This window comes from Phasianus colchicus, chromosome 12, assembly GCF_987193195.1.
Source record: "Phasianus colchicus chromosome 12, bPhaCol1.hap1.1, whole genome shotgun sequence".
NCBI classification, from domain to species: domain Eukaryota; kingdom Metazoa; phylum Chordata; class Aves; order Galliformes; family Phasianidae; genus Phasianus; species Phasianus colchicus.
Window position 1 is genome coordinate 12211011 of NC_143447.1, and position 23169 is coordinate 12234179.

Sequence of the window (23169 nt, forward strand, 5' to 3'; positions counted from 1 at the left end):
AATGAAGCTCAGCTGAAATTTTCTGTAAGCTACAAAAACAAACTACAGACAGAAAACAACTCCTCAGGACTTTCAACTTTTATGCAGCTTCCATGCCTTTGCTCCACAGTTCCACTTACTGGAAATAATAAGATAGAAAAGTTTGTTCAGATGTCAACTTTTCTCCTGATTCATTTTTACATGTTGTAGAAACTGAGGTTTAGCCATTAATTTAGTGGCATAAAGGATGAGCTATAACCAAACTCCTTGGATGGTTGAACAGTCAGAGACCATTTTCCATACAACCTGACTGCTGTACTCTTTCCTTTCTGCCAACATCCATGGGAGTCTCACCTGCAAACATAAGGACCTCATTACAGCAAAGCCTGCCGTGGTGTCTCAACATATCTGCACTAAAAACTTTGGGTGCAGCTAAGACATCTACAATGTTACCCTTTTGATCTCAAGTTTATGTCAGGACCTCAGCTGATGATTTTGCAAACTTTTTCAGTGTCTTAAAAATGTGGTCTTCCTTTGGTGGTAGACTTCACTATTATAGCAACGTTTTGGCATAAAGCTGAATAGCATCTTTCCTTTTCTTTTACTAACTGAGATGTTGACATAATTACAGTGTTATGTCAACATAATGGCTCCAAAAATTTTTGGTAGATTTTCAGTTAGTGGAGTTGTAATGAATACTTATGACATCATAGATTTTTTCCAGTCAAGATTCTGCTGTGTGAGGTCATATTAAAAATACTGAGCTGCATTCACAGTTACTAAGTTAACTTTCAAAGGAATATTCAGAAAAATCAGAAATCATACTTTACTATTAAAGCGATGGCATTTTCTGCTTCTCAGATGCAGTCTGATTTTGCAGCCTCTCTGCTGGTAGAACTCTTGTTGAAATTAGTTAGCAGCAAGGTGGTTTTCTATGCAAAGATTACCTAATGTCACCTCAAAGTGTGACTGAGATGTCTCGGCCTTTATACTAATGCAGGATGTTATTAGACCCTGCCCTGACCAAGAAACCAGTATGAAGAAATATAAGTTCAATAATTTCATGAGTTTACTGCATTATCCTTCCTGTTTTATTTCAATTCATCTTGAAAATTGCTCTCTTTTATTGCTTTTAATTTCAGGAACTCTTTGTGATTTGTTAGAATTTTGTGATGTTCACCATGAGATGTCTTCATGTTATGGCCACATTAGCAAATAAATCAGTGCAATTGGAGCACATCAGTTGATTAAAGAAGTTGCTGAGAATTCTGCATCTACTACAATACCACTGCAGTACTGCATGTATTTTGGAGACTTTTCTTCAGAATAAATTTATTATGGTCTCTTGGAATACATTTCAGCACTGTGCTATGAAGCTGCCCAAAGAGGCAGCTATTGGCTCAAGCCCTATATCCCTGTATAATGGTTCACACTGGAAGACAAAATTCTAGTTCTTCCTTTTCTGAATTGAATCAAACAAGATTGTGTGCTGGCTTGATTTGTGGAGAATAGGTGCCTGGGTTGAAGGGTGGGCTTGCTTCTGAGCTACATCCAAAACACACGTGTAGGCACAGGTCAGCTGGCTCTAATTTCTTATAAGATTTCAGGAAGGTATCTCAAATTGGACAGTCAGAACATGAAACACTTTTTAAAGTGTAGATCACAATAAATAAATAATAGATGGTTTGACTGTGTCAGTGCATAGTAGTTGTTCTGACATTAAAAAGACTAAAAGTTTAAAAGCTTTCCAAGTAAAGTGACTTCACTGGAAAATGAAGTTCCTGGAGACTGAAATACTCAGAAATTTGGGTAAATTTGGGGAACTGTTTCAGCCAAAATTTAGAAGCTGAAGGAGGATAGCATTTTAGCATATAAAACCATATTATTTTGTAGCTGGAAGCTTTTCAGACTTTCAAAACATTTCACTTTGAGTAGGAAGACATAGCTAACTTCTTTTTTTAATGAAATAATTCTGCCAGAAAGGCAGAGGCATTTCTTTCTGTTCCATTTTTTTCTTGATTTTCTTTTTCTCAAAACCACAAAATGGGAAAATCAATTTATTCACCTGCTGTATCTTATTTTTAATTAGCTTCAGATACAGAATCTTAAATTATCCTCATCTCCAGGGAGAGGCTGTGTCAAAATTTTCTATAAAGCAGTTTCTGTAAATCAGAGCATTGTATAAATAAAAGGAATATAGAGCTTAGAGCGCTGCTTCTCCTCTGTTCTCATCATTAACCAGAGATGGCTGTATTTTAAAAAGATTCTTGCGTTCTGCTTCCAGCCTTAACGAGGAATTTCAGACACTCGACAAAACATGGAGAGAAGTGAAGGTGTGTGCCATTTTCTTGTGTAGCTCTTGCTCCAACTGAACCATTTACTCCATTTACTGGCATGGAGAATCTGACAGAATGAGGCTTTGTGGTCATGCACAAGCAGACACCCAGAGGGACACCACAAACCCAGGGTGCTGCGAAGGAGCTTGGGTGGCAATGTAGGGAACTGCTGCCCTTGGCATGGTTTTGTTCAGGGCTGTCAGGTGAAACCCACATTTTTTGATGGTTTGTGCTAGAGCATCTCCTGTCATGCAGCACTGTAGACAGACATAAGGCAGAGTGGGGTCTGACTGTCTGGCAGGCCTCTGGTACAGGCAGGCTTAATTCAAGGCCATGAGTGCATTATTTTGCATCTGTGTCATGCCTTTAATGTACATATTTTGGGGAGGTTACTTTGTAATATACAATATTTTAGAATGTTTAGCAGTAAGCTACCTCTATACTAGCAATTTGAAATCTCTGAACTGGAAATGAAAATAAAGCTAAAAGCAAATTCTCCCTGGTCCTTTAATGGCCAACCATTGTTAGAGGAAATTAAAATGCTTTGCCAGGGGGATGCTTCCTTTCTCATGCAGTACAAAGAGTCCTGGGCTTAAGAAGATTGTGTGATTTGCCCAGTATTACAGTTTGGTGGCAAAATGGAGTTCCCAACCCCAGGTCCAACTACAGTTGTCACTGCTTCTCCTAGTGATAAGTTAAGCAAAGTCCCATACAACTGAACAAATAATCAAAGCAAAGGGAAAGCACTTGTCACAATCTTGCTGGTGAATAGAGACACCCACCAAGCTGATGAAAGGGATAAAATGGTCCTACAGCACATCTTTACTGTATGATCCCACTGCACACCATCAGTTCTCCTGGTTTTTGTGGAAGCTGTTCCTAGAATTTGTCTGTCTGTGAGAAGACAGAAATACTCTGCCTCAGGGACAACAACCGAGGGGAAAAAAGCATTTCTTAAAATCCTCAGTAAAAGTCTTGGCGTTTATCTAGAGCTCATTAGAGAGTTTAAAGAAAACTCAATCTTGTGTTTAAATGCCTTTTCCCCCTCTGTTTTATAGATAGTTAAATGGCACGCAGGTTGTGGCTGTCTCAGCCATCAAAAGCTGAGAAAGGAGGTTAAAAGACCCCAGGGGTCCTCTACATTAATTACTACCACTGTCAGTTGGTGTGAAACCATGTTTGGGCCTTTTAGAAAGGAAGGGAGTGTAATTTGTGCATTCGGTTTGGCTGAAACAAATCCTATGCGTGCTGATGGTATACACTCACGTGTAAAAATGAGTAACTCCTTTCCATTATATTCTTGTAGTTAATCTGGAAAAAAACTTATAGGAAACCCCCTCACCCTGCCCCAATAATTCCTAGTGAATTTTAGCAACCTGAACTGGCAGAGTCTGTAAAACTGACTTGAATTAATTGGAAACCTAATCCACGGAAATTCTCTAAAAAATGCATTATTCACTCCAGTGTAACAGCAGGGAGGAGAAATGAAAGAAGCAGAGAGGAAAAGCAGAAGCAGCACCTAAGGCAAAGGGCTGTCATTTGAATTTCATAACCGAGGGTGAGACAAAGACACCTCTTTGTCCAAGCAAATTACCTTCCGAAAGGGAAAATCTGAAGAAAATACAGGACTACACAGTCAGAGCATTGGGGCTGGCTGGACTGCTTTGCCCATCTTTTACAGTGATGCACAAGAACAACCAAAGTGAAGTTTCTATAGCACCGCAGCACAACACTTGGGATGCATTTGCCCCACAGTCTGCCACTCGATTTTGTCTTTTGTTGGCAGCCTACTGAGAGATATGCACAGAAAAAATAAAAAGCTGAAGGGTACAGCTACAAGCAGGCTGGCTGGAAATCCCTTCCCACACCTGCATCCTGCCCCATGTGATGGCAAACAAAAAAGACACATTATATTCCAGTTCCTAAACATCTGTATGCATGCAGGGATGTAGCAAAGGTTGAAAAGATAGAAATTATCTGGAGTAGTTGACAATTGACAATTATCTCGACAACTGGCGATTATCTTGCATTACCTAACAAATATATCTCAGGAGGCTAAAGACAATAGGAGCTGGAAGGAAAGTAGCTGAAATCCTCTTTTTCATTTTTAAGAATTATGTGAAAATCCACAGGCTAGAGGATAATGTTATCTTTTTGAGTTACGGCAGTAGGAGTTATACTTAGGAAAGACAACCTTGAATTAAGTCCCCTCCTGAGCAGGAAAATGTTTGAGGCTGCTCAGCCCGGGTCCTGAGCAGGGTGTTGAGACTGAAAACCAACGCAGCAAACCAGGAGAGCGGTTGTCTGCAGGATCAGAACTGAACTGGCTCCTTGTGATGAGAATAGAGTCAGAGTCCTGGCTGTGCTGCACAGTAGCAGGATGGCAGCTTTGGGTTGTGGGATCTGCTCAGGGATCTGCTGAATTCACATCATAGTCCCTGTACTTTCCTTTGGTAATATAATACTTCTCCTAAAGTCTTTTGTGCTATTCTGCACAGTGCTCAACCTTTTGGAAGAGACACTTCGTTACATGCTGTTAAGGTCCATAGATTGCTGTATGGGAACTGTTGAGTCACGGCCTGAATTGAAGGTGATTGAGCAGCTGGGGAAAGTACCCGGTCAGCTCTGGAAGCACAGGAGAAGGCAATTCACCTGTGTGAGTGGAAGGGGTGGAGCCTGGCTGCACTTCTCTTAGACCTAATGTAAGGGCTGACTGGCACTGGGTAAGGATCTCTGGTTGGAGATCCTTCCTTTGTGGAGTCTTTTTAGTGAGCCTAGATCTTCATAAGTGGATGAGCACATTTCCTTTGTAATACCATTCCATTTGTACTAGTCCCTTTGCTGTTACGCTCCTGTATTGCCCTTCCACCATGTTAATCTTTCCAACTGTAGCAATTGCCTATCAAAATTTGGCACACAGACACATTTTTATCTGAAGAATTCAATGGTTCCAAAAAAAAAAAAAAAAAAAAGAAAGAAAAAAAAAAAGAGAGCAAATAATTGAAGTCTTCCTTAGGGGCGAAGAAGCTGAGAATGCAGCCTTGTTGCTGCAGAAATACCAATCCTCTTTTTCATTCTCCTCAGCGGAAGCACAGGGAAAGTTAAAGCACAGACCTGCCTTATTATTTTTAATTAGAGCCGCATCCCCAGTGCACTATGACCTGCTTTTTGGCTGTGCCACATCCGTGTTTTACGATGTGTAATCTCCCAGTGTCTGCTTCCGTCATCTATAAACTGGGCCATACGCAACCACTCTGCAGGCAAAGGGGGTTGGAACGAAGAGGAGGAATAGGCTGTGCTGCCTTCCAGCTGCTCCCTGGCATGGCTTGTAATTCACACATAAACCCACTCCTCTGCCTACATGTGCACGCCTTGCAGGGGGACATGGAGGTTAATTAATTGTTTGAGAAGCGCTTTAAGATATTTGGGTGGAAGTGTAACTGAATAGAAAATGATTAACTTTCAGGTTCGTGCATTGCTGATACAAGCAAGGAAGGATAATGGTGGCCCACATACACCTTGGATCCTGGCCTATACAGGCATACATGAAGAACTCTGATGGTTCTCATCAGGAGTGAATAGGGCAAAGCTGATTTTGCTGTGGCCAGAACTGTGCCTTTTGTTAGGCTTTCCTGGAGAAAACTGGCTGCTTCACAGAGGTTTAACATTTAAAGACTCTGATGAAAGTCATGTTCTCTATGCCTGACACAGGTTATTTGGTGCTTGGTGATGAGATGGAATACAGGTGTGTGTTAGAAGCAATCCTCTGCAAAGAACTAATGAACGGCCTAATTACTTTCCTCAGCTGTGACTGAGAAGCTGATTAGAAGCAGCTGCTGTAGCTCTGGCTGCCCTAGCCAAAAGGGGGCAGGGGCAGAGGTTGTCTGAGAAGCCATTGGATGGAGGGGTCAAGTTTGCTGATGTTTCTTCTCATCAGGTATTTGTGTGCTAAGTACAGAGAGAGTGCCTGGGGTTTTCTCTCCTGCTGATCTTGGGGAAAGCTAAGATGTGGAGGATGGATTGAGCCTATAATAGAGTGTAGCCTGTGGCTCTCTGATCTTTGGCATGTGAAATTAATATTTTTTGCTTGAAGACTGATGATGCTTAATCTACCTAGATTAAAAAAAAAGTGTAGGTTTTTTCTCTAAAGTGTGGTATGGAGAGGTGTTCTGTATAGGTATTTTCAGGGCCTGTTTGCAATTTAAAATGTATTTGCTGTGAGAGCTCTGTAAGCTTCTCTATAATCTCTAAAATGTTTGATTAGAAAAATCGTGTATGTGTAATGATCTGAGAAGCTGGCTATGTGTCTTCTTATTCCAGGAAGTAACTTTCTTCAGTTCTAGTTTAAGAGCTTACAATAGTAGAGAAAAACTTGTAGAGGTCGAAGTTCTTTTGTTTCTCCCCCAACAGTATTCAGATTTCTTTCCTCTGAATCTCTTTTAAAAACAAGAAAGGTTTGCAGAACTTAGTGTCTGAGGTAGCTCTTGGCATCTTGGTTCCTCTCTTACTATACATAAATCTTTTGTTAGGTAAGCAGAAAGAACACCCTTTTCAGCTACTTTAGTAGGATCTTTTCAACAGATACAATTGCATCCTAGTTTTTCTGGTCACAAAACCAGACAATAATATCTAGTTAATGTAGGTCTGATTGCTGGTATGTACGTAAGTCCCACTTTTTATCCCTGGTATGAGCACCAGGCATTTCCCTGGTTTGCTTGTGAAAGCAGGAGTGAACTTAATTTCTGTTTTTCTTGATGTGGCTGGGCAAAGGAAGGAGTGGTGTGTCTGCAGATGTCTTTCTGGTGGTCTATTTTGATTGGGATATCCTGTACTATCTCCCAAGGGCAGTCTGTTAGTTCCTAACATCAAGGTACTTTGCGCTTCCACTCCACTTTCATGAGGAGTCACAGACAAAGTTCCAGGTACTTGGTTTAAACTTATTTAGCCAAAACTATGTGCAGACCTTATTGTTCATAGGGGAAGTAATACTACAGTGCAACTTAATGAACTGTGTGCCTACAAATGTGATAAAGCTTACAATGTGCTTATATGGCTGCATAACTATTGTCCTACAAATGCAGCAGCTGAAAGCTGTACTGCCCCTCCATCTCCAAGCACTGTCAAATTCTGCAAATAAGTTTTCACAGCAAAAAGGTAACCATTAGTCACTGATGGGAAACACATGTGCAGTTGTGCTGGGCTGCAGTTTTGGAACGCCTGGCTGTGTTTTAAGAACTCTGCAGTTAGTGATGATAACGTGAAGGCTATTGTTAACTTCTTTGGTGCAGGATGAATTTGTGGGTGTGTACTTAAGGGTGCTTGAAGGCATACTACCATCTTTTGAGGAAGGAGCTTACTCTACTTTTTATCTTTGTTCTTCTGGACAGTAAGATTGTAAATATAATGAGATTAAGCTTCATTTATGTATATCCATATTTATGGCTTGAATTACTGCTGTTGGGGTTTCTACTGCAGATTCTCCCTGGTTCCTGCAGCTTTCCAACCAGCTTCAGCTGGTGCTAGGGACTGGGTTGCACCAGTAGTGGTGACATGCAGCACCTGAGCTTGCAGGATCGTTACTGGCCTTTTCCCTTGCAAGGGTGAGATGTTTCTGATGGATAGCCTAAACGAGGATAAAACAAACAGAGCTACATGTTGGCAGCAAACAGCAATATCAGAGATCTGCGTATAAGGCAAGAGCTTTGTGGGAGAACTCCTGATGTGAGGAATTTTTCAGGGCTTTCCCTGTCCCCTGGGGAAAACAGAGCCCTTTTTGCAGGACAAACGTTCTATGGCTACTTCTCTCTTGTAGTGAAGCTGCAGCAATGACAATGTTTGGTTAATGAAAAAGAAGCAAGAGTGTAGTAGTGAGTTAGAAAAAGAGAGTAAGAAAACAAAAGGTGAAAGAAAGAGGTGTCAGATTTCTTCTGGCATTCATGTGCTCTGAATATAGAGTCTGAATATATTTTCCAGAAGAGGATTTCCCCTTACATTTGCAATTCAAAGCTTCTAGCAAATTCCACTGTTTCCCTTGGCAGTTCTTCAACCTCTGTAGATTTTCCAGTTCTGCTTTTTAGATGCTATGTGGCTGTCAAACAGTGGAGTTTTGTTTATTTTCTTCCCTGAAGTAATGTGGCTTAAGGTGTATTGTTGCATTCCTTCAGGTTTTGGTTCAAAAACTGAAAATGTGCAGGGACCTCATTCTGTTCTGGATTTCTGGTTCAATTCATGGTCTTTAGGGGTTCTTGCATGTCTGACAATGTTTTCTGTATTTATTCATGCATGGGAATAAAGCAATAGGAAGATTTGGGATTATCAGTGATAGAGGTAGCTGGTGATGCACAACTACTTTGTTCAAGTAAAATCCCTCTAAGAAGTTGGTTGGGGCAATGTTCTTAAAAATAAATAACATCAAGGTAGAGAAATAGATTTGCTACATCAGTGTCTTTGCTACAACTTGATATGGGAACTCTTTTGTTCCCAACTCTTCCCTTTGAGCCCTTCTGAAGTGTTCTTTCTGTCTGGTCATTTTGAAATCAAATACTGTTTGTTATGTTCTTCTCTAATGGTAAACAGTACAGATGGTACTTCTTACTCTTACTTCATTTATATCTCCTAGCATACACAATGAATGAATATTTATTTTTTAGAGAGGCTCGGTTTACCCACATGTTGTTTACAAATAGGAAACATTTTCAGTTTGTTAAACAGGACCACAGTACTTATCTCTGAAGCCCTAATATCTGGAGAGCTCCCTTAAGTTGTACTGCAGAGAAGTAGCAAACATGTGGCTCTTCAAAAGCCCACATGCAGTGAAGATATGTTAAGAAAGTGAAAATTGTTTAGACTTGTTCTGTACTGAAGTAGGATCCTGCAAACAGATCTGTTACCAATATGAAGATGTGTAGTAAGGCTTTTACTAATTACTGCTGCAATGGGCTGCTGAAAGTATTGGGGATAAGCTGCAGTAACAGCTAATTGTATGTGGAGGCCCGGCAGCCTGACCAGGCAAAGCATTTCAAAGGGCTGCATGGGAGAATTCACTTCATAAGAGGCTCTTTTCAGATACTCTCCAGGTTTGGAGCTCTTTTCATTTTAGTACATGTTCTGGGAAAGCACTTTTATAATCCTCCCTTGGAGTTATTGCAAGCAAATGCAGTGATGGTTCAATGAAAAAGCATGAAAACAGTAATGGAATTTCTTTTCTTTTTTTCTTTCTTTCTTTGCTAATAGGCTCTTTAGAAAGTCAGGCCATATGTGAAGGCTTATTAACTAGAGGCCAGCTTAGGAAAGAGTTGTGGTAAATCACCAAAATGAATTTGAAAATAAACCTAGAAAGCCTACATTCAAGTTCTAAATTTGTACATAAAGAAATAAACCTATAATTATTTGACATCTTATGACAGTACCAATAATGCTTTGTGTAGCTTTTATGAGATGGAAATTTATTAGGCAGAAAGTATTGTTAGGAAAAGTTTAGAATGCTGAATTTTTCACTTTAGAATAACTTTTTTTAATAAGAGAACTTTAATTTTACCTTAAGTGTGTCTTAATGCATTACTTGCAAAAATGGATTTTTGTAGGCTATGTAAATATTCTGGGTGGCCTGCATATGAAACATATAAATACACAGAACTGTATTATGTAGCTGCAATTCTGCAAAAGCTAGGACAGGAAGTGGGGGGGGGGGGCAGGAAGAATTCTTTCTTTCTCAGCATACAAGGATTTTTTTTTTTAAGAATTCTGAACTGTTCTTGGTCTATAAGTATTTATTTGCTAATACTTGTTCCTAACATGTCACAGGTATGCATTTTGTAAGGCCATCTTTTTTCTTGTTCTTGTGCCAACATTAAGTAGAAGAGATGAATAAACTACAGAAATAATGAGCAAATCTTAAGACTTATGTCCAATTCAGTAGTTATCTGATTATTATTTTTTTTTTACACATTACATGACTTCTTTGTTCAAAGGTCTCTGAAAATTGTCATTTCCACCCTCTCATATGTAATATTTAGCCGACTGTTCTGTTGAAGGGTGAAGTGAAGAGCTGTTAATTGTTTGCTTAAATTAAATGAGTAATATCTGGAAGGTTGGTGTAAATTTGTTGCATTTCAGAACAAATGTGCCTTGTATATATAGTTTGATTGTGTCCTTTGGAGGGAACATATTTGTTGTTTCCTCCCCCAAACTGCTGTCAGCTACAGCATGGTCTGTCTGGTTGAACACCTCTTTTCTACATTAATCACTTTTTCAAACTTGAATGTTCTGACAAAACCTACAGAGAACAATTAAAAGCACTTAAAATATATCTTAAATTGCTCCAAAGCTTCATAATCAAAGCCTTTTTGTAGCTTTTTTCTTTCATTAACTCATTAAAAAAATCTTATTGCTGAAACATCACCAAATAGAGCATGTTAATAGAAAGTAATGAGAAGGAGAAGCAAAAGAATTTATGTTCTATGGCTTTCCTTATGTATTATAAAATAGTGATCTTGCTTCTTGTTTACAAATATCTTAAACTTTGCCTTTTTGTAAATTGTTCCTTATGCTGCACTTCTTAGATTGCTAATAGGTAATGTAGGCTTTCAGATTTTTTAATTGTCTCAGATCAGCATAGTACATGTTTATCCAGCTTTGGTTTTTCCCTTTGGAATTAAAATTTTGAAGAGTTTCCTGCAAACATCGATTTGAAATGACACTCTGCAGGTGAAGTGGGAAGAACAATAAAATAGCATGTGTTTAAGGTGGCAAGAAATAGCTGCTTTTTTTGGATCATCTATAGGTGAAGGAAGAAGAAAATGGACAAGAACAGCACAGAGAACAAAAGCAAGCAGCAGCCTAGTAGGAGTAAAAGATTATTCCTCTGTATCCTTATCTCAGAACATATTGAACTCCCAAATCTTAAGTTATTGGAGAATAACTTTATTTTCATAATGAAATTAATGTTAGGTATGTATTTTAAGCATAATACACAGTGTTTATTTAGGAATTTGTCTTCCCAATCTTGATAGTTTACTGGGCACACTAATTGAGCACATCTGTGGTTCTTTCTGACACAACACAAATTAGCTATCAACTGTGAATTAACATAGATTTGGTTATAAATGGAAGTGCAAGGCAAATCACATTTATGGTTTAAACCTATTAATGTTTACAACTGTTGTTTTAAATTAGATTTAAGTAGGTTGATTGTGAGAATCCTTTTGGGTTTCTAAGATGAAAGAAACTTAACACATAACTAGTTACCTGTGGCATGGATATTCATAATGCCTTTTGATTTAAGAAAGACATAAACTGCAACACAGAGCCACAGTTTAAAATTTCAGTTATGCTTGTTAAAAAAAAAAAAGATTGGCCTATTCCTATTATCACTGTTTTGTAGAATTTTATCTCAATAGTGCTTATTGCCTGGGCTTCTGGAAAAATCCAACAGATTGAATTGCTTAAATGTGACTGCAATGAACCCTTATCTCTGCTTTCTCTGTTACTTCCTGTGCATCTTAAACAGAGCACCTATGACTGAGTTCCCAATTTAACTTCTGTAGTCCAATTTCTTCTTCCAAGAACATGACTGTAAAAATGGCCTAATGAGTGTGCTGCAAGTCCTGGACAGGTGTTGGAAATCTAGGATGCTGAAACAGCTTTGAAGCACTGTGTTTTGCTACTGCTGAGACAGCATGCTGTGTTTGGCAAACAACTGAAAATAGGAGGAGGTGAGGTTTAGCCTTGTTGTTTATACCAGACAATGAAATTGTATGATGTTCCACCATCCTTGGTGTTAAGATGAACATGTTTTTCTGCAGCTCAAGCTTCTCTATGATCTACACAAGTTCTCTGCTATGCTGGACTTGATTGCATTTAAAAAGAAAGAAGAAAAATGAGTGGTTTTAAAAAAAAAAAAAAAATCCCCTCAAGGCTACAGCTCCTGACAAGTTTCTTCATTTTCAAAAAAGATTAATGAAGGGTAACTTGTTTAAGTAAGGAATCTATTTCTTGCTTCTGAAGTAGGGTTCAAGTTAAGTGGCAGAATTGTTTTTTTTTTTTTTTGCTTAGAGGGAGAAGCTTTGCTATACATTAAACACAAGATTTTTTTTTCTTCCAACTTTTAAAATATGAATTTCCATCCTCTGAAGTGGAATATTGACAAAGCAAGAGAGATTTATCCATGGTTCAAGTGTATCTGAACAAACTGTCCATGCTATCAGTTTTGATATAGCAGCCATTAGACCCATGTTTAAAAAGCTAATGCTGCCAACTTAACACCCTTCCTGTTCTTGACCCCAGTCCTCAAGAGTTCATGAGGGGGTAGCTGTTGCCGTGACTGTGTAAAGCAGATATATACACATTTAGAACACTTTTATTAGCAGCAAACAATTTCTGTTTCTTTCTGACTGTTGCTCACAAAAAGGTTTTAAAGAAGAATTAACTGAGGCTTCTGAGAAGCCTGAGTGAGTAGGAGTTCTGTGATCTATAACAACAGAAAATGCAGGATGGCCTCCAATGAGATGCTTAGATAGTTGTAGTGCTGGCTTCAGTATCCTGAAGTCAGTCTTCAAAGGTGTTATATTTAATAAGCTACTACATAAAGGTTACGTGTGATTGCATTTGATTATTTTGAGGAGGAAAGTCAAATTTTCAATTATGATTTTGAAGAATGTGTCATTTTTTTAAAAAAATGATCTATCATTCAGTTTACGTCTGCCTGGCTGTGAAGTCATCAGGAATTTTCTTTGTTAGATCAGTCATGTCACTACAGAAGGAAAACTGCTGAACTTGCATGCTGCTTGTTTCTGCTGTGCAAGCATTCAATATTTCATATGATAGCTTTAATAAATTTCATGCCTCTCTTTAGAGGGACAAGCCAAATAAAAGAACACGTTTAAAATCTATTTTTGGTTAACAATTAACATGACCAAGGCAAGTTTCAGACAGGTTAGTGGGAGGTGAGAAGTTTCCAATGTCCTGAGGCATCCAGTTCCCCTGATGTTTCATATATGATAAAACTGCTGTTTCTAGATGTAAATATTGCCAAATAGCTGCTGGGTTTTTTTTATAAGTTACAGAAATGTAACAGTGCAAAATAAACTTGATAAGCTGTGCGGAGGCAAAGAGTGAGTTGCTTGTGCTCTTCTCTTGGATAATTGCTTGCATTCACCAGTTAGCAAGAACTCTCTACAGCCTTTTTAAACTAAGTGCTGCTATGAATCATCTTGTGCATAGCGGCCAGAGCTTAATGAATATATATATTTGTAAGCAGATACAGTAAAACACTTCTGCTTCTATCTATTTTAAATAATCTGGTTTCCTCCTAGGATGGAGATGCAAAGAGGAAGCAAACCTGGGCAAGAAAAAACCCCGAACTAACACTGTAGAGATTGCACACATTTGAAGTGCAAAGGGATTTTTTTTTTTCCTGATCCATAACATCAGCCTAGCAGAAGAGGGAGTCTGTCATGTTTGATCTTTCTTAAAATAAATACTTCTGAGCTTTTGCTTAATGAGATCTGTTTCAATTGATTGTGCTGCTGAGGAAATTTGATGGAGTGACCAGCTTCACTTGGTGGGACTTTGGAATAAAATGGGAAGATGAACTAGCAGATGGCAGTGTCCTCCTAATGGTGAGGTAGAAAAATTTTTTTTTTTTCTTAGGTAGGAGGGTTGGAAAAGTTGGAGAAGAAAATGCAGATGCTGCCATACGTCTTGCTGTATAGGCAAGGAATGGTCAAAGGAATACAGTGCTTTTTTTGCTCTCATCTGTGACCCTTCTCCCTGCCCTCGCATTGCAGTACCTGCAGGAAGGGACTATGGAGCTACAGCAGCAAAAAACATGTGAAAAGTTGTTCTCTCTAGTATAGAAGTCTATAATTATTATTACCATCCCTGCATTTTCTGTAAGGTAGCTGCTCACCTCTGTGGAGCAAACAACACTCAGTGCCCCTCTTGGCCCTTTTTTGGAGGTGATCTTGGAGTGTATTGTAGCTCTGCAGTTGGATGTTGTGTACTAAAAGCTGTTTATTCATTATATCCTGTAAACAGAGGTAATTGCCCTGAGTGTTGTGCTGGTGCTATGTGATACAAGGTAAATATACTAGTCTAATAGACTTTGGTTAGTATGAATAATTAAAATGCACTTGTGGCAGATTTCCTTCACTCTGTGTTCAACTTCACCTCGTTGTGCAAAGCTCTGAGAACATGGCAGCCATCTTGTCTCAGTGCTTGTTATGAGGTGCATGTGGAGAGAGGAAAATGGCTGCTCTCCTTGTGCTCTCTCACCAGAACACTAACATGCTTGGCATAATGCTGCACATAGGTGCTATACTTCTCAGACTCTTAAAACTTTTAAGTAATAACTTATGTTGCTCTCAGACTATGAAAAGAATATCAGTTTGCCTGCAGTCCTTGGGCCTACTCAGCAGAGATGCCAGGCTGGAGGGCTGTGGCAGATGACTGGGGGCTGTAGTTTAGCTCCTACTGCAGGAATTTGCATCAGAACATGGCCCTGAGCATCTCATCTAGATCAAAGTGAGAAGTGCTGTTCAATAGGCAGCAGTGAGTCTTTGTTCTTCTCTCCCTCTTGTTGCAAGCTTCTCTTTGGGACACTTAGCAGAGTCTGTGCCAACCCTCTTTTGAAAGTTTTTCCTCCCAGTAACAAGTTGTCATAAGGTTTTGCTGCCTGCACGATAAATTTTCTTGCTGGCACTGTTGGTGTCCCTGTGTCATACAGCATTGTTTTTTGGTTTTGACTGTGCATCACAGCACTTGAGACTTAACAGGCACTGGAAAGTACTTTGGGTCTGTGCAAGTTGGGTGAGCATGTTTTATCACTACCTATTCCAGGGCAGTTGTCCTAGTGCCACTTCTTATTTCTCTCAACCTCTCACTCCTTCTGGAAGAGGGCAGTTCTTGATGTTACTTTCCCTATGCCATCAAGTTTTCCATTCCAATACTGTGATTCTTCTTGGAAAAAAGTGGTTTAACTATACTGCTGTTATACATAGATGATGTGGTAACAGCAACCTCAGGTTAAGGGGCTGTTGTCCCTACATCCTCAGCACGCAGGAGTATTGACTGATAGAAAAGTCATACTAAAGGGGAGGGACTGACACAATAAATTGTCAGAGACATCGATATGAGAGAATACTTAGAACTTCAAAAATGGCCTAAACATGCTTGTTTCTGCACAGATCTTAAACTCTATTTTACTGCTGGAATGTGTTTAGGGTATTGGAATTATGAGGATCCTAACAAAGTAGTCTGGTCAATGCTGTTTCATCTTAATGTGAGGCATGTATTAGCCTCATAGACAACAACAGAACCGAAAAGCCTACTACTCTGTACTGCCTTCCCTTATCCCCAAGAACAACTTTACGGGACAATCCTCACTTAATAGTAAGTTCTGACACAGTCTTGTAAAAATAAAATACTTGGACTCTTGTGTGATTGTCTCAGAGTTTTAAATGAAAAAGAATTAGAGCTAAGGCTGCATCTGAGTCATTGTCTCAGAGCTGTACACTTGTAAGCAGATATACAATACTGTATGTTGGTGGAGCAAATGCTCTGAGCAATTAAATTGTTCAGTTCCTAGTACCAGGGAATAGCAGGTATTACTTGCACTAAGTTTATGAACTGATATTAAATATTTATTTCATCTTTGCTTAACTAGGTCCTGTGGTGTATGTGTCAACAGCTCTATGTCTATCCTTTATAGTTTTTAATGGAATAGCAATAACAAGGACTCTGTAGTTATTCAAGATTGATATTGAAACAATTAATTTGTATTTGAATACAGTTGAATTCTAGTCTTCCACATTCTCTTGAGTGTTTGTGGTTTCTGGAGGTATGTTTCAATAACAGTTCTGTCAGGAAAGGTATCAAAAAAGTCATTTAAAATAGGAATACCTCTGGCTCTGATTTAAGTTGAGCTTCTTAAGTGTAGTATGACAAACAGTCAGCAGAACAAATAGATGTTCTTAATTTTAAAGCAAACTTAACTTTCATTCTGCAAAGCATTTGTAAAAGAATGCTTTTTTTGTGAAACTGCATCCTTTTGTCTGCATGTCCCTCAGTGGTTTAGCTGAGAAGATGCGCAACTCTAATCCATTTGGTGATGCTTATCAGCTTGCTCTTTATGCTTTCAGTTGAGGGCATGCATGGTATATTATGTCATGTTATGATCGCTGGTGGTGAGCTGCAGCTTGCTTGTCTTGCTCTTACATCTGCTCCAGGAGAGGTGAAACCCTTGTGGGTTACCAGGCAGGTTGCTGCATGGCTTGAAGGGACGGAGGATTTTGGGAGGTGCAAGTAGGCAGCCTGCAGCAGTGATTGTGCCCAGGATGGTGGTGAGAGGAGTAACCCCAGGCAAGCTTTAGAGGTGATGGAGAGGAGGATGGTCTCCTCAGAACTCAGATGAGGCAGTAGAAATTTGAGATGCCAAAAGCCTGACTGAAGCAAGGGGCTCATCCTATGTGTTGAGAAGATTTCTAGTCAACTTCTGTGTTTTAATCCAGTTCACTCAATATACCTTGAACAGCTGATACAATCTAAAGGAGCCTGCAATGCCTGGACTGTATCTATTTTCAGAAAGACAGGCATTTTGATTAGGATATTCTTGCATGATGATTCTCTATTTCAGATACAGCGATTATCCGAAATCAGTGCCCTTTTTCCATAAACGTGTTGTGTTTCACAAAGTACTGACAAATCCCAACTTTCCTGTCCCAGAATTCTGCTTTTCTTTGCTGTTGACATGTACAGTACTCAAAATAATATGTTGAAGAAAACTAGAAAGAAAACAGGTATCCCACACAGTCACCGTATCTCACAGACTGATCCTCCTGTGGTCTCCCTCTTATCTTTGTGCACCTAATTCTTATCCTTCTTTAGCAGGATCTGCTTACAAGATAAGGAGAAATACAGTGTACCAACACTACTGATGAAGATAAAAGCTGTGTTTGGCTGCCTAGTATATTTGGAATACTGTGCCCTTCCATACGCTTCGTTGTGTTGTCTATACCCAGGGGTGTTGTCTGAATGCTTAAAACTTACACAATGGCTGTCTGGAATTCCCTTTTTTTTTCCCCTTTTAAATGGCCCTCCTATTGCAATACTTGTCCATCTTCCCAGTCCCTGGGTGATTGGTGTGATGCTTGTTGATGTGTTTCTGTGTGCAGTGGATGGTATCTGTTGTTGTATTTCTGGACCATAACCTAGCTGGGTTACTAGACTCTTATTGCATACTTAAGCATAGATTGCTTTGGGTTCAAATAAGAAAAGATGTGGCTTAAACCCAAAAATTCACTTATTTGTGGGGAAAAAAAAAAGACTGTTGCAGAGTCATAGTCCTCATAAGGAAAAAATGTGTGATTTTTTTTTTTTTAAAAACAAACAAAAAACCATCAAAACCCAATTGTTTCCCCTAAATTGATTGCAAATGTGCAAGTACAAGTAACATTTGGGTTTCTTTAGCAAATTCCCAAGTGGTTCAGCAGTTGCCAAGGTAACAGTGCTACTTTTAATAACAATAAGGAAAGCATATAAAACTTTCACATTTCTCACTGTCTAAGATAATGCTGCCGTGATGCTGTAATAACACTATTAGCATGTACTTTCTTTTGTTCATTGAGAGGCATGTCTGGTTTATAAATTGGCTGAACAGCAGTGTCTAGCACGGTGTGATCTGGGTTCATTAGGGCTCCTGAATACTACAGCAACATGGAGAAAAAGTATTTTAGCCCATTCATTTCTTAGAATGTCCTTTTGGTTTTTGCTTCCTGTGGTTATCATTGCAGTATGTGGTTGCCTTTAGATTAGTTTGCTAAATGCTGCTGTGACTTTCTTTAAAATTCAAAAGCAAATGTTTCAAGCAAATGTTTCAGATAGACTTCATGACTAAGCTACGTTTCATAGGACATCAGGGTACTTCTTTATTATTCATGGAAAGCTGTGCTTTACTAAAGCAGATTCAGTTTCTAGTTGAGATGTTGCTCTTGCATCTTTTAAAGCTGCCCTTTTCAAGTCTAAATGGATGTCTTCCGTTGTGCATTTTTTTCTGTGAAACTTGAGCTGTAGCTGAACTTTGGCAGATATCTCAATGTGGTTACTGTGGATATAAACTCCTAGGTCTGGGTGGATTATTTGCATTCTGAGTACTTGACCTCATGCTTCTTTCTAACAGTCTTCCACCTTACTGTCAAGATTTTGGCACTTCACGTGTGAGGGAACTGGTTTCCTATTTAATATTTTTGTATTCAAATCTCTGCTTAAATGATCATTCTTCTTGTGGTAACTGTAGTTTTAGCAAAATTGAGTCTTCTAATTAAAAAGGTCAAAATAAGCATTTAAGAGACTTTCACTGTAGATGCAGCATATCTTTATTTTTCTTTTAAAACATTTCTATTACTTTTTAATGTTCTTGTGTGGAGGGATGCGCAATGAAATTGTGTGAATAATTACAACAGTCCCACCAATTAGGTTACTTGTAGATTTGGAATAAGAATTCTTAATCTATGTCTGTACAACAAATGCAGGGTATTTTTAGATTAGTCCTCATGGGATGAATTTGAGAAGTGGAAGGAGGAACCGCTTGCCCATCTTTAGTCTCATCAGTAGTGAGCCCTTGGGCTAGTCATCTCTCAACAGTGTTTAAAGACCTCAGAGAAGCTCTTTCCTACCTAACATTTGAGGTTTCTGGAATCTTCAGTTTCTCCCATGGGGTCAGTGAAGGTTGACAGAGTACGTTGCTGTTAAGGTGATCTTGTATGGTCTCTGTGTAGGAAGGTGTGTTGGAGTGCAGAGGTCCAAGGCAATCATGACGGAGCCCAAGGCTGGGCATCCAATTTTAATGCTTTATTGGGACACCTGTCCTTAGATATCACACAACGTGTCTTGGGGAAGTCTGACATTCTGGGTTAACTTTCACCTACTCAGTTCCTCTGTCAGTATTGGAAACCTGTTATATTATAGATACAAGATTGTTCGTACCAACTGTGTATCTGCTGTGTTTATGCTATATGAATATCCATTGGTAAACTATGATACTTTAGGGTTAACAGTTGGTGAGTTATTTTAAATTTCTTTTCATCTTTTGCTATTAGCTCTTGTTACATGAGATGAGATTATTAATATTAGAAGTTGTCATATCCTCATAGAAAGCAAAATAAAATATTTAGTACAGGAAAAAATACATTTGATACAGAAACTACATTTGATATAGAAGCTACATTTAATACAGAAAAAGTTAACCTAAGGAAGAAAAATTGCTGAAGGTCTTTATTTTACTGAATATCCTACCTTTTTTTTGTCTTCTGTGCAGGAGTCAGTTCCGACTTGGTTCTGTCACTAGACTCCTTTTTGCTTACACTAAGGTACTTTGGAGCAGTGATGGTCTTTTCTGGTTTGTTTCCACTGTACATAGGACAATGTGGCCCTTGTCCTTGATGGGGAACCTAACTGATGTTGTAAAGCAGGTAATGGGTTACTGCAATTATGAAGAGGACAGATCAGACTGCTGTGTGGCTTGTTTACTTCTTTATAAGGAAAGTTATTGCCAGACAGAAGATGTAAAGTAAGGAGAGAGTGGTGGTGACCATTAATAATGATATTTTATAGAAACAGACTACAGCAGATAGCATAGCTACTATAATTTACAGCTTAAGATATAACTTTGCTGATTTAAGCTCTGAAAGAGATAAAAAATTTATAAGTCTCTTCACTTCTATTCCAGGAAATCTTGTTTTTAGGATAAGTGGTGAGCTGTACTGAAGAAGTACAGAAGAATTCTTTCCTCATTGCAAAGGCTTACAGTAATGAGTGTTTGTGCTTAAACACTAAAATGCTCTCTTAAACATAACTAGATTGTCTTCTGTCTCCTCCATCCAGGCATGCATATACCAAAAGTGCTAATTTGCAACTTCCAGAAAAAAACTGTTGCCTGTTAGTGGCCGAGGGCTGATGTAATAGCAGACTGATGAAATAAAGATGTCACTTGCACCATCTTTGCTATTTCTGGTTGACGTTCATCGTGCAGTTATCTACTTTTACCTCTGTGCAAATGTTACTTATAATCTTCCTAATATAAGCCGGTCCTTAGCCTCCCATTCATCTTTTTTCCCCTCACACTGCAGTTACCTGCTGGATGACAGTATTAAAAGGAGGAAGTCTGTAGATTGGTGCTGGTTTATAGGAAAAAGGAAAACATGCTGAGTTTCTCTTTCTTTCTCATACTTCTCATTGATGAGGAAACAAAAATTATTTGAAAACAATTTGAATTACCTGGTTTTGCTTTGTCAGGATAACCAATTCCTCTGCTTGCCTTCTGAACTCCCTCATTCTTTCTAGTTGTTTGCTTGACACATCTGGGAGTTGTTCTGCTTGAGATAAAATGCTCTGTAACACCTCCTAAGGTTTTTGCCTGTCATCAGTGCCCTTCTGCCATGGGCAGAGGTATGGCCTGAAACTCAGCACCTCAATTTAAAATGCAGTATGATGTCTAGACCCAATTGGTATGGAAAGCTGTTTCCCTCACAGGTGAATGTAGGATAGGGCTGGAGCTGGCAAATGCTCCCATTTTCTAATCTCAAATGAAAACTGACTGCTAATTAACAGCTTTAGTCACAAATACATTTTATTAATTTTCATTGTGGATGGCTTGATAATTTTTCACTCTGTGGTGAATGCTTAGCCACTTTGGCTCGCACAGCTTAGGAGTTATTTCTAGATGGATGGCAGAGACTTTTCTTTTTTACTGCTTGGCTTCTATTTTATCTTTTGAAAGCTAAATAACTAGTTACAAATAGATCATGTAAAGCATTATAAGACAATTTCTGTTAAGTGCTGCCTCTTGTGGAATACTGATATCTGTGGGACTTCTCTCATTTGGAAATATTTCGAGTATCTACTTGTCGAGTCACCATCATAAAACAAAGCAGCAAAGCCAGCACTTGGACTGGTGATGGCATTTGCTAAAAACTGATTCTGAAGTTTGATCAGCTCTGTCAAATGGAATGAAAATTGATAGATCAGCTGAATGTATCAAGTTATTTGTAAACTAATTAAGATTTTTCAGTTCCAAAACATTTCAAGTCTTGCAGATGTTTGAAAGGTGTGATTTTTTTTTTTTTTGAGAGAACATTTAACCTTTTCCTTTATTTTTTAAAAGGGCATGGTAAGGGAAGGATGATGAGCTGGTGGGAGGGTTTAGTTTACTATAGAACAGGAAGTTGATGCAACTTGGTAGTTTTTCATGGTGTTGGGAAGTAAAAAGATGTTGCTGAGAAGTGCTTGGCATGTGTAGACACCAAATTAAAGACTGCAAAGTAGTCTTCAGCAAAGTTAGCACTGAAAAAAAATCTGTCTAGCAAGTTGAGATGTCTGAGGACTATTATTGCTGTCACAGAATGGTGGAGTCCTCAGGTCTTTAGAAAACATTTTGTGTGGCAAGACGTGCTGGTTGCTGCAATGAGTGTCTAAGAATGGAATACATAAAGTTGTGAAGTTTGATCCTAAATCATTTTGCTAAACATGCAGTGGCAATTACTCTTCAAGATCAAACATCTTTGACAACTGCTGTTGGGAAGGAATTATCAATAACTCTTCTGGTTATACTCAGAGCAACATTTGCTCTTTAAATTGGTAGTGATTTAAAAAGTATTGTACAGGGATTCAATGGAAGAGGAATGCAACGTGCCCAGGGAAGCAATGCAGAAATACCATTCCTTTTAATCCCTTTAACATGATTAATCTAGGTAAATGGGCAGTCTTTCTACTAAAATATTAATGGTTGGAGTAACGGTATTCCTGTTATTGCTATTTAATGATTGAAAAAGATTTTTCAATCATTGAACTTCAGTAGAAGTGCTGATCAGACTTTGTAACTGAGTGAAATAAAATTAAGTATTCCTGATAATCTTGTAAGCAAGCAGCTGGATGAATTCAAAACAATTCGGGGATTATGAGCAGAAAGGAAAAACTGGCATACTTCTTGTAAATCATCCTTGGGAAGCAGGAACTACGTGGAATTGCTACAGAAACTGAGAGCTCTTCTGTGCCTTCATCCTGTGACGTTGTTCACAGGCTTGGGAGCAAGCCAGTGTCCAGGAATTGTGCTTAGGCAAGGTTGTGCCTTGCCAGCATTGCACAGATCAAAAAGACCTCTCCTGTCATTCATTCTGAAGTGAAGGGATTTTTTTCCTCTCCAGGAGGAGAACTGAGATGGCCCTAATCTTGCTCAAAATCTCATGAGAATGATTGTGTTTTTCCTTTTTAGATCTGGTTGCATATAGCATTTTTTTTTTTTTTTTTGCTTCAATATAGTTGTGTTCAGAACAAGCTGTTGCATTCCACTGTTTAAGTTGGTTGCTTCTGGGCAAAGGGGTGAAATGGATTATTTACAGGAAAAAGAAAACAGTAATGAGCTTTGAGGTTTTTATTTTTTTTTTTACAATAAATGTGGAGATATTCTATAACATAGCCTGTAAGCTGACCAGATCTGAACCCAAACTTTTCAGCTTTCTTTTTTTGACATTCAGATTGGACTGATCGGGTAATTGCACCAAGGCATCTCTTTGTGGTTATAATTTCAGAGTTTTGTGAAAGATTCATACAGTCGAGTCTGTGAACTCTTCTGCTTTTCTTTCACTGGAACAGCATTTTGTGCTTCAAAGGCCAGATCTTTTTTGCAATGTATCATAATTGTTGATTACTTCTGAGGAGATGACATGTCTTTAATGTTCAGTAAATAAAAGAGTTGAGCCAATGGGGGAGGAGGGGTTGGAAACTAGATTTCCTGTTTAAAGAAATGTTTAGGTACTATTGCACACCCATAATTACCAACTGGTGGTGTAGCTGTATGAGCTTT

The 23169-nt window shown here is 38.7% G+C and overlaps 1 long non-coding RNA gene across 1 annotated transcript in view; it reads left to right on the forward strand.

Annotated features, from left to right (window-relative positions):
* The first annotated feature begins 6222 nt into the window (after positions 1-6222).
* LOC149916276 (uncharacterized) overlaps positions 6223-23169 on the forward strand; it is a 189752-nt gene continuing 172805 nt past the window's right edge. The window contains exon 1 of the long non-coding RNA XR_016470400.1: positions 6223-6252. This is a non-coding gene — a long non-coding RNA (uncharacterized LOC149916276). The remainder of the gene's footprint in view (positions 6253-23169) is intronic.